This window comes from Bidens hawaiensis, unplaced genomic scaffold, assembly GCF_021521415.1.
Source record: "Bidens hawaiensis isolate Kalapana, Puna unplaced genomic scaffold, B.hawaiensis_p1.1 tig00007641_1, whole genome shotgun sequence".
Lineage (NCBI taxonomy): Eukaryota > Viridiplantae > Streptophyta > Magnoliopsida > Asterales > Asteraceae > Bidens > Bidens hawaiensis.
Genome location: NW_027491532.1, coordinates 1,061,490 through 1,075,304, shown reverse-complemented (window position 1 = coordinate 1,075,304; position 13,815 = coordinate 1,061,490). Strand labels below are relative to the sequence as shown.

Genomic DNA, 13,815 nt, shown 5'->3' with positions numbered 1-13,815 from the left:
AACTTGTGTCGTGAATCCTCTTTCGAGATGCTCTTAGGTTGTTCACTTTTTTTTTTTTGGGGGGGGGGGGTGTTAAAGCCCCTCCACAGTAGGGATGGGCTCGGTACCGGTATCGAAAATCCCGATACCGAAAATCGCAAATTTTGGTATCGATACCGAAATGTTCGGTTCGATACCGGTGTTTAAGGTAAAATTCGGGAAATACCAGTACCGTACCGGTACCGGTCCCAAAAACTCAAAACTTTGGTACCGATTCGGTACTGACGGTACCAAATCGGTACCGATTTCGGTACCGGTACCGGTACCAATCAGTACCATATCGATTTTTGCTCATCCCTACTCCCAGTGTCACGTCATCACCACGTGGACACTGGGAAGCCCCAAACTATAATGCTCCTCGATGGTTTAACGTCCCGAGGTGCTTTAACCTTTTATTTATTTATTTATTTAACAAACACATAATATAAAAACTAAATAATAATATGAATACAAAAATTAAAATTAAAATAAAGATAAAAAATATGCAAATAAAAAAATAAAAATAAAAAACACAAAAAAAAACAATGAAAACATAACTTAAATTAACCAACATATAACTAATATTCGTCGTCGTTTGGGATCGGGTTTGAGTTTGAGCTTGAGATAAGGTTCGGCTTCAGGTTTGAGCTCGGATTCATGGTTGTAGAAACTTGAGAGATTTGTTTGAGTAAAATGATGGTGTAGAGAGATTTGTTTGAGTAAGATGATGATGTTTTTTTGATAATTTGTTTGAGAATTTATAGAAAGTAGTTTTAAGTAAAATACGTTAATTTTTTTTATTCAAACAGTCATAATACCATTGGATGAGGAGGAGGGCCCACCAAACTTCACCCATAGCGCATGTCTTCATGAGCCACCCTCACCCCCGGCAGAATGCCCTTTCAGCAGCTCCCCTCGATGGTGTTGCTCTCCAAAAGCACCCCAACCCCGCCCATAACGAACCGCCTTAGTGCTCACCTACTAATTGACCTTTGAGTTCTCGTTCCCTACAACATATGGAATGGAATGAATTGCAAGATTGAGAAAAAGATCACAGATTTAGGCATTTAGCGACCGGATTGTGAATCTTACTTGAAATGGTCACAAATAATAAGGGAACATTATCCTCTAACGACCCTAAGTTGGTGATTAACATTATCAATAACTCAATAGTAACATTAGTATAATTGGATTTACTTAATTAAATGATAAATAATAATTAACAAAAATACGAAGTAGAAGATGTAAAGCGCATGCTCGTTCAAACACTACCTTAAAACATCTAAGGATTTAAGGGGCAAAACCTCTAAACCGTGAGGTTCCACGGGGCTCCGTCGCTCTTTCGCAGGGTTCAGGCAACGCCTTTCAAAAGTGGCAATGGCTTTAGTAGTATGTTTCTTTTTTCTTACTTAAAACGTTGTCCCACATCGCAAGTGTAAGTAAATCCAGCCTATGACTTTCACACTCATTATAAGCAGTTGTTTCAAATTTTATTTCAAGTTCAAATTTGAAAGGTCCCTCTAGTGAAAGAATTCGAGCCACACCGAGCCGAGATGGGGTCACTTTGTAGATGAGCTCAAGCTTTACTCTTTAGCTCAGTTTAGATTCAAGCCTAGCACAAGTTGGCTCGGTTATGATTTAAAGGACCATTTTTTTTCTAGCCCCGAGTCTAGAATTCATAGAGATTCTAACTGGCAACCCTATCTATAAGTTTAGGGGTGTTTGGGATTCCTTATTTTCATTAACTTATAACTTATAAACTTTTTGAAAAGTTAATAAAGTGTATAAGGCGTTTGACAAGCCATAAGGCCTTATGAATTTTAACTTATGGAGAAGGCAAAATAAGGGGGTTTCGAAAAGTTAGGAATATGTAACTTATTAACTTAATGGCTTTGATTTACCTATTACACCCCTATAACTTTCAAAACTCATTACACTCCTTTTTTAAAAAGAGTGTCCTTTTAAGTTATTTTGGTTTTCCTCAACATACAAGCTAATCCAAATATTTTTTAAAAAACTTCTTTTAAAAAATTCATAAGTTAATTAAAAAAAAATCCTTTTACACTTAAATAAACAATCTCAAACGCACCCTTAAACCCTTTTCCAACTAAATAAATGAAATTATAATATATTGCACTTGGCCTAACAATATGCAACAAGTCCTAACGTTGGGCGCGTTGTATATCTTGTGACAGAAGTCGTTGATTAGTAATAAAGGCGTCTAAAAACTGACAAGTTGACCTCTTGTCGTGCGGCTGACTTGATCAAGCCGTAAAAGAGTAAAACCGAGATTCCAATACTTTTAAAAGAGAAAATTCTTAAAATAAGCATTTATGAAAACAAATTTCTAGTTTTAGATATCATTTGCAAAAAATTCCAGAAATAGGTATTATAAACTAGTCGTGACGAGTAGTTTGTAGAACCAATTAAAAGTTGCCGCGTGTTCTTAAACTAACCGTAATGAGCTTGTTCACTAGTTATTTAATCGTCGACTAAATAAGTTTCATGCCTCGTAACCAACGCCCACGAGTAATTCATAAGTCCTTTAGTCGTGACTTCTAGTTTACCCGGTTTACATTACCTATACGAGTAGTTTATTAGTAGTTAACTCGTCGCGACTAGTTTAACCTTATAATCTACTCGTCGCGACTAAAGGACTTATAAATTACTCGTGGGTGTTGATTACGAGGCATGAAACTTATTTAGTCGTGACGAGTAAATGACTAGTGAGCGTGCTCGTTACGGTTAGTTTAAGGACACGTGGCAAGTTATAATTGGTTTCTACAAACTACTCGTCACGATTATTTTATAATACATATTTCTGGATTTTTTTTGCAAATAGTGCTTAAAACTAGAAATTTGTTTCATAAACTTATTTTGGAATTTTTCCCTTTTAAATGTTTATAATTGTATAGCTTTGCAATAATTTTAATTAAAATATTAAATTTTCGATTAATCAATCCAAAGTCCGCACATCCTACATATCTCAATTAATCCAAACCAGATAGATAATCTGGCAAGTTACGTAGGGCTGATAGTATTGACACTCGTATAGCTAATGATAAAGAAAAAACATATTTAAAACTGCATATAGTTGGTTGGCAAAGCATGCGCATTGTGGCTACAAGTTGACATGAATTCAGTGAATATTGATTTACGACTCTAAAACAAAGCACAAAAAACTAAATTCGTTAACGCTCAAATATAAAAAAAATAACATATTTAAAATTAAAAAGCAAAACAAAAAAAAAACATGTGAGTTGCAGTAGCAAACTGACACAAATTTAGTTGGAATCATCGGTATTGCTACTAAATAAAAGAACAAAATGCTCTAAGAAAACTGTTTTAATTAAAAAAAAAACATAAAATAAATAATAAAAATCTATATTAAAAAACATATTGACGAACCACGTGTCATCAAGTGGACCAATCAAATCACTTGCGGCACCAACTTTCATCTCTAATCCATAGTATAATTAAATTTACCTCGTTGGTGGTGGCTTACGACAGTGGTGATAGGGTCCGTGGGTGGTCCCTGGTGTCCCTTCTATAAAACATTACCATGCATTAACTTTGCTAGTGGTGACCAAGTCTTTCAAGTCATTTCTTGTAACTAGAATTAAGGTGACATTCCGACATGACACTCAACAAAGAAGCCGTCAATAATTCATTATTAACGCGTAATCAATACAAAAAGTCACTAGCCCCACTTCTATATATATAGTTTTATACAAGTCACATATTTCAATCCAAAATCACATACTAACTATACACAAAATCACATTCTTCTTTATTACATCAAAAACACACATTTTCACTTAAATTAGGAGATGGGAGAATTGGGAAAGCAACCGATGGGCACCGGAGGAGGCTGCTGGAAGCGGAAGGCTTCGGGGCCTTCTTTTGACAAGCTTCCGACGAGCAGATGGAAGATTAAGAAAAGGATTCTAAAAGAACTGGTATTTGGAAGTGGGAAGCAGGGGACTGGAGGCGGAAGAACCAAACTTCCACCAAGTAGGTGGAAGATCAAGAAGCAACTGTTTAAAGATTTGTTTTGGACCAACACTAGTGCTTAGTTTAATTATACTTGTGGATTTGGAGAAAGTGAAGGTATATGCTTAGCAGTTATTGTAATATATTTTTTTATTGTTGCATTTGTTGATGGATAACTCGAAGGAAATTAAGGATGGTACGGTTGATCTTAAGGGAGGAGATCTACAGTTAGGATCAAAATGAAATAATGAATAACTTGGTGTGTAAGTTATATTTTTATTTAAGTTATTTAAATTAGAAGCATAATAATGTGTTTCCTGATTTAATGTGTCTTGTTCTTTTAAGTTTTATGTCTATAAAAGGCTTGTGGACTCATTTTTTTATATTCATTGTAATTCGTTTTCAATATCAAAAAGAGTCGATCGGTTGTGATCAATATTCGTGTTCTTGATATCTCTCGGTTTAACATGGAGTGCATGTTTAATTAATGCAATTATATCTTTATGTTGAGGAATATAAGAATTTAGAAATGAGTGTGTGGTTTACCACTCCTTTTATGCTAAAAAATATTTAGTTGTCGAGACTCGTCGGTGTTATTGAGAGTTGATGTGATCACGTATTTGGTACATAAGTATTGTATTATTGTGTATGTGTGATCTACTAACGAAATATTGTATTAGAAAATGGGATCAAGCATTTGAATCTATTCAAGAGAAACAGGAGTGAAGTTATCTATTATAAATAAAACTGAAAATAAAATAACATAAACATAAGTACATCATCATTTGTTGGTACTAAATAACTTTCTCGTCACTTCTGTCGGGAATACTATGTGGATTCGCACACGTGGTGGTCAAATGTACCAACGTAAGTCGTCTAGAATCTTCTTCTGCTAGCTGACTTGTCAATTTCTTATTTAAATAAAGTTTATGACTACTTCAAAGTTTAAATACAAGTTCAAGCAAGCATATTTTCAAGTGATTATTGCAAATTCAAAATTAATACTAGTCACTTTATCATAATTGATGATAGTAATAGTTATAGATAAATAATTATACATCAGATTATTTTATCAAAATATTCAAAACTAAAACAAATTCTCTTTACACCGAAACCATGTTGAGTTAATCAGGTTTGTTCACATATGTCATTGAGTAAACAGGTCATGGGTCGAAGTTGTGTGTTCAGGTTTGACAAAGGCTTTTGAAAGAAGATACAATTTCGATTTATATTTCTAGGTTTTCAATTCCTAATTCTAATTCTTGGAAAAAGAATTTGAGCCTGACCACGAGGTTTGAATATTAAGTATGAATCATAGTTCAAATATTTTTTAATCTATTTCGTTTATTCCGTGTTTCAGATACTAGAATAATTATTCGACAAAAAAGAACCTTTTCTATCAAGATGGCAGACCCATCCTTTGTACCATCAATAGGATCAATATAACAAATCACTCACTCATATTTTAGAAATATAAAAACAAAGAAATCCACTATCAAACTACCAAAATAGAATGAGCTAGAAATCCAAACTCTAATGTAGGCATGTTCAAAACGGTTTGGGACTAGGAACCGGAACAGGTTCCTAACCGGTTTCTATATTCAAAACCCCCTTTTAAACCGGTTCCAGGCTCGAACCGGTTAGGGAACCGAACCGGTTCTCCCACCCTCGGACCCCTAACCTATCTAACTGGTTCTTACCGGTTCCTGTACCGTAACCGGTTCCAACCGGTTACAGTGTAAAAAAAAAATTTTTTGTTTCGTTTTTCGTTTGCGATTTGGATTCTAAACTACGATTCGTATTTGTATAACATGAAAAATAAAAAAAACAATTAACATAAAAATAAACAATTAACTGATGAAGAAAAGACAACTACTGAATATGCTTGCCACTGAAGACAACTACTGAAGGTTGCCACTGAAAGTTGCGACTTCTTCCTCGGAATTACTTGTAGAAATGCCTTCTTGTTCGTCGTGCACTCGAACATCAAGTGGTGTTTCATCTTCGAGAGTGGTTACGTGTTGAATACGATCGATTGAGTCCAAGTGATCCTTTAAGCAAATGCACATCTCTGCCGACTCCGAATTTAGTCTTGTTCTTCTCACCGATATTACCCTGCCACTAAGAGAAAAAGCGGATTCCGAAGCTACCGTAGAAGCTTGGACGGTTAGTAAATCACCGGCCATGGTGGCAAGAATCGGAAACTCGGTTTCCTTTACCTTCCACCAAGCCAAAACATCAAAAGTGCCATATTCCTCTTCGGATAAACCGGTAGAGTAATCATTTGCACTATACATTCATAGTTCGCTTAAAGGGGTGTTACCCCTTTGTTTTTTAGCCGTTACGTTGCGAACGGTGTTCATAAGGCTAATCATGGGATCTCGTACTCTAGTAGCACTTGAACTTGATGAAGACCCCCCCCCCCCCCCGGCATAGGCATGTGTATGTTTGACCCATATTTATTTAAATAAAAGTCATACATAAATTTAAAATTCAAGTTAAAATAATTTTTTGCCTCTGTTGAAAAGTTTGGGTCAACTTCATGCATATCTAAGGCTGAAAAAATTTCGTCTATCACACATTCAACCCCCGTAACATTTAACATTGGGTTTAAAGCGGCGGCGCAAGTAAAAACCGGTGGCAATTCAAGAAAGTATTTTTTTAATTTAAACTTCATTGGTAATATGATGTTTGAAAACATTGGACTTTTATTTTCAAATTCTTTAAGATTGTTAACGATTAAAAATAACTCCGAAAGAACCAAGGGACTTGTCGGATAATACGTTCCCGATAGTTTCGTAGTTGATGTTTTAAAAACTTCAAGAAAAGTCGATAAGTCATTGATAATTTCCCATTTCTCATTTGAAAAGGGGATTGCCAAATCATTCTCGGCAAGACTAGAATGAAACATTTGTAAAGTTTCTCTTTGTTTCAAAGCACTTTGAAACATTATGCAAGTGGAATTCCATCGATGAGGTACATCCCAATTAGCTCCCAAAGCTTTTCTTCCCGTATCTTTACAAAATTTTATATATTCCATTTGTCTTTTTTTACTTTTCTTAAAAACTTCATGTATCATTAGTCTAAAATCGTTTATAACCGATGTAACCTCATCCGAAGCAAGTCCGTCTTGCACGATTAAATTAATGATATGTGCAACACAGCTTGAGTGAAAAAATACACCATTGCAAATCAGCGTATATTTTAATTTTAATTTATCAACCGCCGATGTATTATTCGACGCGTTATCAAATGCCATTGAAAATATTTTATTTTCTAGTTTATAAGTTTTTATAACATAATCTAAAATTTCAAACAAATTATCTCCAGTATGTGGATACTCAAAGAGTTCGAAAGCAATTGTGCGTTTCATCATTTCCCACGATGACGGGTCTACCCAATGAGCGGTGACACAAAGATAAGATTCGGGTAGACCATGTGGAGCCGACCAAACATCACTAGTTAAGTTTATTCCCGTATTTATATTTTCAAAATATGCAATTAGTACCTCTTTGGCCTTCTTCCACAATTTTAAACAATAACGTTTAAGAGTATGACGACTTACGTGAGTGTATTGTGGTTGAAGCGTATCTCGAATCATGGCGGTTAAGCGAGGGTTGTCGAAGTGGCTAAACGGCAAAGCTTCTTGAATCACAAACTTCGCCATACGATCTTGAACTCGATCAATTTGGTATGTAAATATTCCGCCTTCACTATCCATTTACGTTTGTTGCGAATCGACGTTCTTTTTCAACGCCTTGCAATACGGTTTTTCGATGTTTTTCTTCAAATTTGAATTCGAAAGTGGGTTTAAATAAATCCCACAAAACTTGCACCGAGCCTTCAATGAATGGTCACTCAATTCAACCAAATCCCAATTGCACCAAATCTCTTGATTACGATTATGAGGTACAATACGAACGAAACTTGGTTCGGCGTTGGAACCTTGACCAACCGATGATTGTGAGGCAGCCATAACAACAAATATGAATATAGAAGAAGAGAAAACAAGAGATTAGAGAACTCAAAACGTTGTAATAGCGTTTTTTTGCGTTCGGGTTTGCGTTTTGAGTGTTGTGATGAACTCATGACACCAAATACCTATTTATACTAGTAGTGGGGTGCTTGGGGGAGCCAAAAAAACGGCTATTTTTGACCCCAACGGTCAAAAAACAGCCAAAAAAAACGATTTCCAACGGCTATATTCGATCCAACGGCTAGAACCGGTTAGGAACCGGTTCCGGATGGTTCGGTTCCAGAACCGGTTCCAGTTCAGTTCCGGTTCCTATCCGCCCCCACTCAGAAATGCAAGAACCGGTCACGGATCATCGGGTTGAATCAGATAGGGTCCGGTTCCTACAAAAAACGGGTAGGAACCGGTTCGGGTCCACCGGTTCGGGTCTAGGAACCGGTTTCGTTGAACATCTCTGCTCTAATGGATTCATTTTTTTAATTTACTTCTATGTTTTGTCATATGTTTTTATTATTTTATTTGAAGTGAATAGTGGGGTTGTTTTACTAGTTTGTAAGGTAAGTTTGTTTAGTTTGTGTTCACAGTAGCTGGTTTTTTTTTAACAGTTTAGTGCAACTAGCTGCCGGATAAATTACGAAAGACTTACCACCCGCATACAACCAACCTTAACAAAGTTCAACACTAATTAAAGTCCATGTTATTTAAGCATACCCTCTCAGGTAGTCACCTCTCCACCGTCAAACACCATATCAATCCTCTCTCATCAAACTGAATAAACATACGACAAGACTTGAGAAAGCAACCAATCACTAGCCAATCCGAAATTGCCAAAAGGCCGCCGGACGGTCCTTTAACAAACTTCCAGCAAACAAATGACGGATAAAAAAACTATTACCAAACAGTGATATTCAAATATTACAGACAACGGTTAACCATAAACTAGTAACTAGTTTAACAAAATGAATCAAAGTCAATCAATCAATCAATCATACCCAGTAAAATCCCACCGACAACAGAGCTATAGGTAGGGTCTGGGGAGGGTGGGATGTAGGCACACCGTACCTCTATCCAAAGGAATAAAGAGGTGGCTTCCAGAGAGACCCTCGGCTCTAAGAACATGTGTATGAAGCAAAAAAAAGGAAATCAAAGTTTAACAGTTATATAAAAAACTACTACTAATTATAATAATATTAATAAAAAGGTCACAGTTTAACCGCAATATAAAAGCTAATAATAATAATAATAATAAAATATGTAAGGGAAATACCATTATGGTATGTGACCTAAATAAGTTAAGTCTAAGCCCTAAGGTATTCAATTCTCTCTAAAAATCCTTAACTTTAATTCTACTTCTCCACGAATTCCTATCCTCAACCATGTCCTCGGAGAGGTTTAGGTCTATCAAATCATGCCTAATCCTCTCATCCCAAGTCAATTTCGGTCGTCCTCTACCCCTCCTCCTCTCTATAGTAATGTTTTCTACGGATCTAACAGGATTCGTCGTCTGTCTTCTTTTTACATGTCCAAACCATCTCAATCTCCACTCTCTTATCTTGTCTGCTATGTTCGCCACCCCTAATCTCTCGAAGCACAACGTTTCTTATTCTGTCTAGCCTTGTGTGCCCACACATCCAACGTAGCATTCTCATTTCTGCTACTTCCATCTTCCGCACTTGTGCCTTCTTGATGGCCCAACAATCTGTTCCATATAGCATTGCAGGTCTAACTGCCACCCTATAGAATTTTCCCTTCAGATTAGTCGGGAAACTCTTGTCGCATAATATACCTGTGGCTGCTTTCCATCTACACCATCCTACCTGAACTCGGTGGGTCACATCACTGTCTAATTCCCCATCGCTCTGTACAAATGATCCTAAATACTTGAACTTCGTTACCTGCGGGACCACCTGCCCTTCAATTGTGATGTGTGCGTCTTCACTGTCGTTTATCTCACCAAAATCACAGTGTAGGTACTCCGTCTTAGATCGGCTAATCTTTAAACCTTTTGTCTCTAAGGTTGTTCGCCACTCCTCAAGCCTCATAGTATTTTCCCAAATCAAGTTCTCCAAACAGCATTACGGTTAGATCTTATAACTATATAGAAAACAAGATGATTCATACTTCATAGCCCACCACAACATTTGTTGAATATTACGACGAAAAATGTTTAGATTGTGCAAATTTAATTTCTTGAAGCAAAGCTTTTGCCATTTCTTTCTCCTGCAATCACAGTTAAAACCTAATCAAATAACTTCATGAACACTTTTTGTTAAAAACATAGTGTCAAATAAGATAACAAAAATCAAAACAAGTCAAAACGGACTCGCCACATAGATAAACGGGTTAAAACACGTTATGTCCAACAAGATTTAATTTTAAACCTACCCATTTGGCCCGATAGAGATAAAGTCATAAAACATAATCTATATCCACAAACATGCAACTTACCGGGCCATTGTAATCAAGAAGACGAATGCAATACACCTCAGCATCTTCAAATCTTCCATGCTGTCTGCAATAACTTGAAAGAAACGATAAAGCTTCAACTATATTCGGGCCATCTCGTTCTTCGTCTTCCATTCTTTCCAAATCTTTCTTATAATAATAAGCAGCCTCATCATTTTGCCCTAAATCTTTATGCAAACTAGCCAATTTATGAATTGCAATAGCTTCCCGATCATTACAATCAGTAGCCCGTTTGTAACACTTAATCGCTTTATCAATCATACCGATTTCATTCTCTTCATAACACTGACCCATAGCAATCCACAAACGCGAATCACCCGGCTGCAAAAAAAACCGCCTTTTTAAAATAATGAAGAGCGTAATACGGCATTGCCATCATTTCATAAGCCTGTCCGAGCCCATACCATGCCCGATAATCACACGGGCTTATATCCACGGCCCGTCTGTAAGCATCAACCGCAGCAGGAGTGTTTTTCATCTCAACATATTCATGGCCCATTAACGTCCACACACATAAAAACTTTTTATCCAATTTTAACGCGCGTTGAAAGTACATAACCGACTTCTCGTGAAGACCTTTTAAACTATAGTAATTACCGATTATACAACACGATTCAGGTCGGTATTTATCGGTCAAGAAAACTCGGTGAGCGAGGTAACTTAGGCCCGAGGCGCATTCTTTAGCATACAACACATTGGAATACATGTCCATGTCATCAATACGATACGGGTCGGTTCTAAGAAGCTCTTCAAATATAACTTCCACGTGTTCAAAATCACGTAGGCTGTATTCAGCTTTCGCGATTTGGGCTTTGATGTAATTACTAGAACCAAAAGTTAGCTGCAACTGATCGTATTTGGTTAAAGACTCGTTATGCATGCGTAACTCATGATATGTGCTTGCAAGGAAGAAGTCTTTCATCCAATGGTTATTGAGTTTGAGCCCATTTAGTATGTCAGTTGTGGTGCATAGGGATCGGAGTTCTGACCATGCGGTCCAATTCCATGGGTAGGTATTGACTGACTCGACTAGTAAGGTTCGGGCTAGGTTTTCATTGCCTTTTGCTTTGAGGACAAGACCGTATAAGTAGAGCCCAAACGAGTCGATTGAACCGTTGTTGCGAGCCGCGGCTAGGTCTCGTTCAATGGACACGAGTTCAGTGTTTACAGCATCGGGTTTACCTAAAGGTCCCTCGAGTTCAATTGTTTCTTCTTCTTTTCTCTTTTCGCCAGCCTGGAATAACCAAATGAGAGTCACTAATTAAGTATATATTATTTCAATTAACAATTTAACTTTTTAAATACATTGTGTTTACAGGTTTTAATGTTTTATAAAAATATGAATACATTTAGGGCCACTTTTGACCTTCCATTGTGAAGCTACCTGTAAGCCAGTTTGACCGGTTAAGAGATTAAAAGCAAACTCAAACCGACATGTTCTTAAGTTGGAAGGTCAAATTTCCACCAATAGCCAGAAATGAGGGTCCATATACCTTAAAAGCTTGAACTTCAATTAGGTTCAAGAAGCAAAATGAATATATTCTATTTAACATATAAGGATATAAACTTGGTAATATCTTGTGTGGAATTTACAGCATCAAGAAAACCAAAACAAATTGATATTCCAGCTATTTATCGTAGTAGAGTAAATACAGAAAATATTTAACAAACACATACAGAAACCAACAAATATCTGTTTTCGGTACTTTCCAAGAAAAATTATAACGCTTATGTTCAGAGTCATGAAATGATTAATTTTAATAAATTAACAGCATGGCCAAAAAAAAATGTAAGATCATGTTCTTCAACGTATACACCACAAAAACTAATACAGTCACAGGGATATCCGTCATCAATGGTGCTATTAAATTCTAAAATATTAAACTATAACTGTTTTAGAAAACATCATGTTGATTTCACGTCATTAGCATTTAATCAAACACTTGGCGGACATGAAAAGGAAAAGCCTTAAAACAGTACAGCAAGCAACCAGCATTGCCCCAAGTAATCCCCCAACAACAACTTGAATAAAACCTATAAACTAAATCATATATAACAATTGTATCATGTACTACCATGCCAATTTACACCATTAGCATTTAATCGAACATCTGGTGGGCACAAAAACAAAATCCTTAAAACAGCACATCAAACAACTAACAATGCCCCAAGTAATCCACCTAACAACAGCTTGAATAAAACCCATAAACGAAATCATATATAATATCCGTATAATGTAATATCATGTCAATTTATGCTATTAGCATTTAATTGAACACTTGGCGGGCATACTCTAGCAAAACAAAACCCATAAACTAAATCATTAAAGAACCCGAAAACAAACCAAATAAAGCGCATAACACTTCAAGAACAAAGCTTTATTCCCGGTCTGATCCGACAACACATGAGCAGCTCTCCTATACTCCCTGCAATTAAAATACGACTTCGCGAGAAGATACAAATCGGAATCCACAGCCTCGTCTTCCTCCTCAGGCACCGGTGTCGAAACATACGAAGTACCCGCAATTGGGGTACACGTAATCGTCTCATCGGTAGCCCGAAACCGACGAAGAATACTCGACGAACCGCGCTGTAACCGAGTGTGCGAAGGCGGGTTCTTTGTCGGGTCGTGTTCGATACCCACCAATTGTTCTGCAGCCCTGTAAATTATTCAAATTTGAATTCAAGATTAAATTTTTAAGGGTTTTGAAATTGGGTGAAATTGGAATAAGGGTTTGGTTACCATTTGGATGCAGAGTAGAGGCAACGATCGGTGAGCTGTTGGATTGCGATTCGGAGCTCCGTCCGGCAGGTTTGCTTGTCGATTACCATTGGTGAGTGTGTGCTTGTGAATGTGTGTGTGTGTGTGTGTGTGTGAAGAGTGAGATTTTGAAATTGAAATTGAAATTGTAATGGCGGTATTTGTGAATTTTATGTAGATTGAGCATAATGAGATTAAAATTATACAAAAGATATTTGTAAATTATATGGCATGGTTATGATTGGCTGTGAGTAAAGAAAAGATAAAATTTATATGAAAAGTTAAATTTGAGGTTTCACCGTTGAGGCTGTATAATTTTTTAATATTTTCATAAAATAGTTGCATATAAAAGAGAGAGAAAATATGATGATAAAGGTATGAAAAATATTATTTAATTAAACAGAAGAGAGAAAATACAGTGTTTTTTAATGTAATTATATGATATATATGGAAACATGGTAGAGAACGGGCTGAGAATGCTCTTAGGTGGTGTTTGGGATGGCTTAGTTTCACCGACTTATAACTTATTAACTTTTTGAAAATTAATTTAGTGTTTGTGGTTGTTTCATAAGTTACATAAGTTTTATATTGTGAAAGAAAAAGG

At 36.4% G+C, this 13,815-nt stretch overlaps 1 pseudogene across 1 annotated transcript; it reads right to left on the bottom strand.

Annotated features, from left to right (window-relative positions):
* Positions 1 to 10,135: 10,135 nt before the first annotated feature.
* On the bottom strand, positions 10,136 to 13,282 carry LOC143635650 (anaphase-promoting complex subunit 8-like; annotated as a pseudogene). The gene is made up of 4 exons (XR_013154099.1): positions 13,194 to 13,282; positions 12,795 to 13,110; positions 10,433 to 11,684; positions 10,136 to 10,204 (listed from the first exon to the last, which is right to left on the bottom strand). The product of XR_013154099.1 is annotated as an anaphase-promoting complex subunit 8-like (transcript).
* Positions 13,283 to 13,815: the final 533 nt, after the last annotated feature.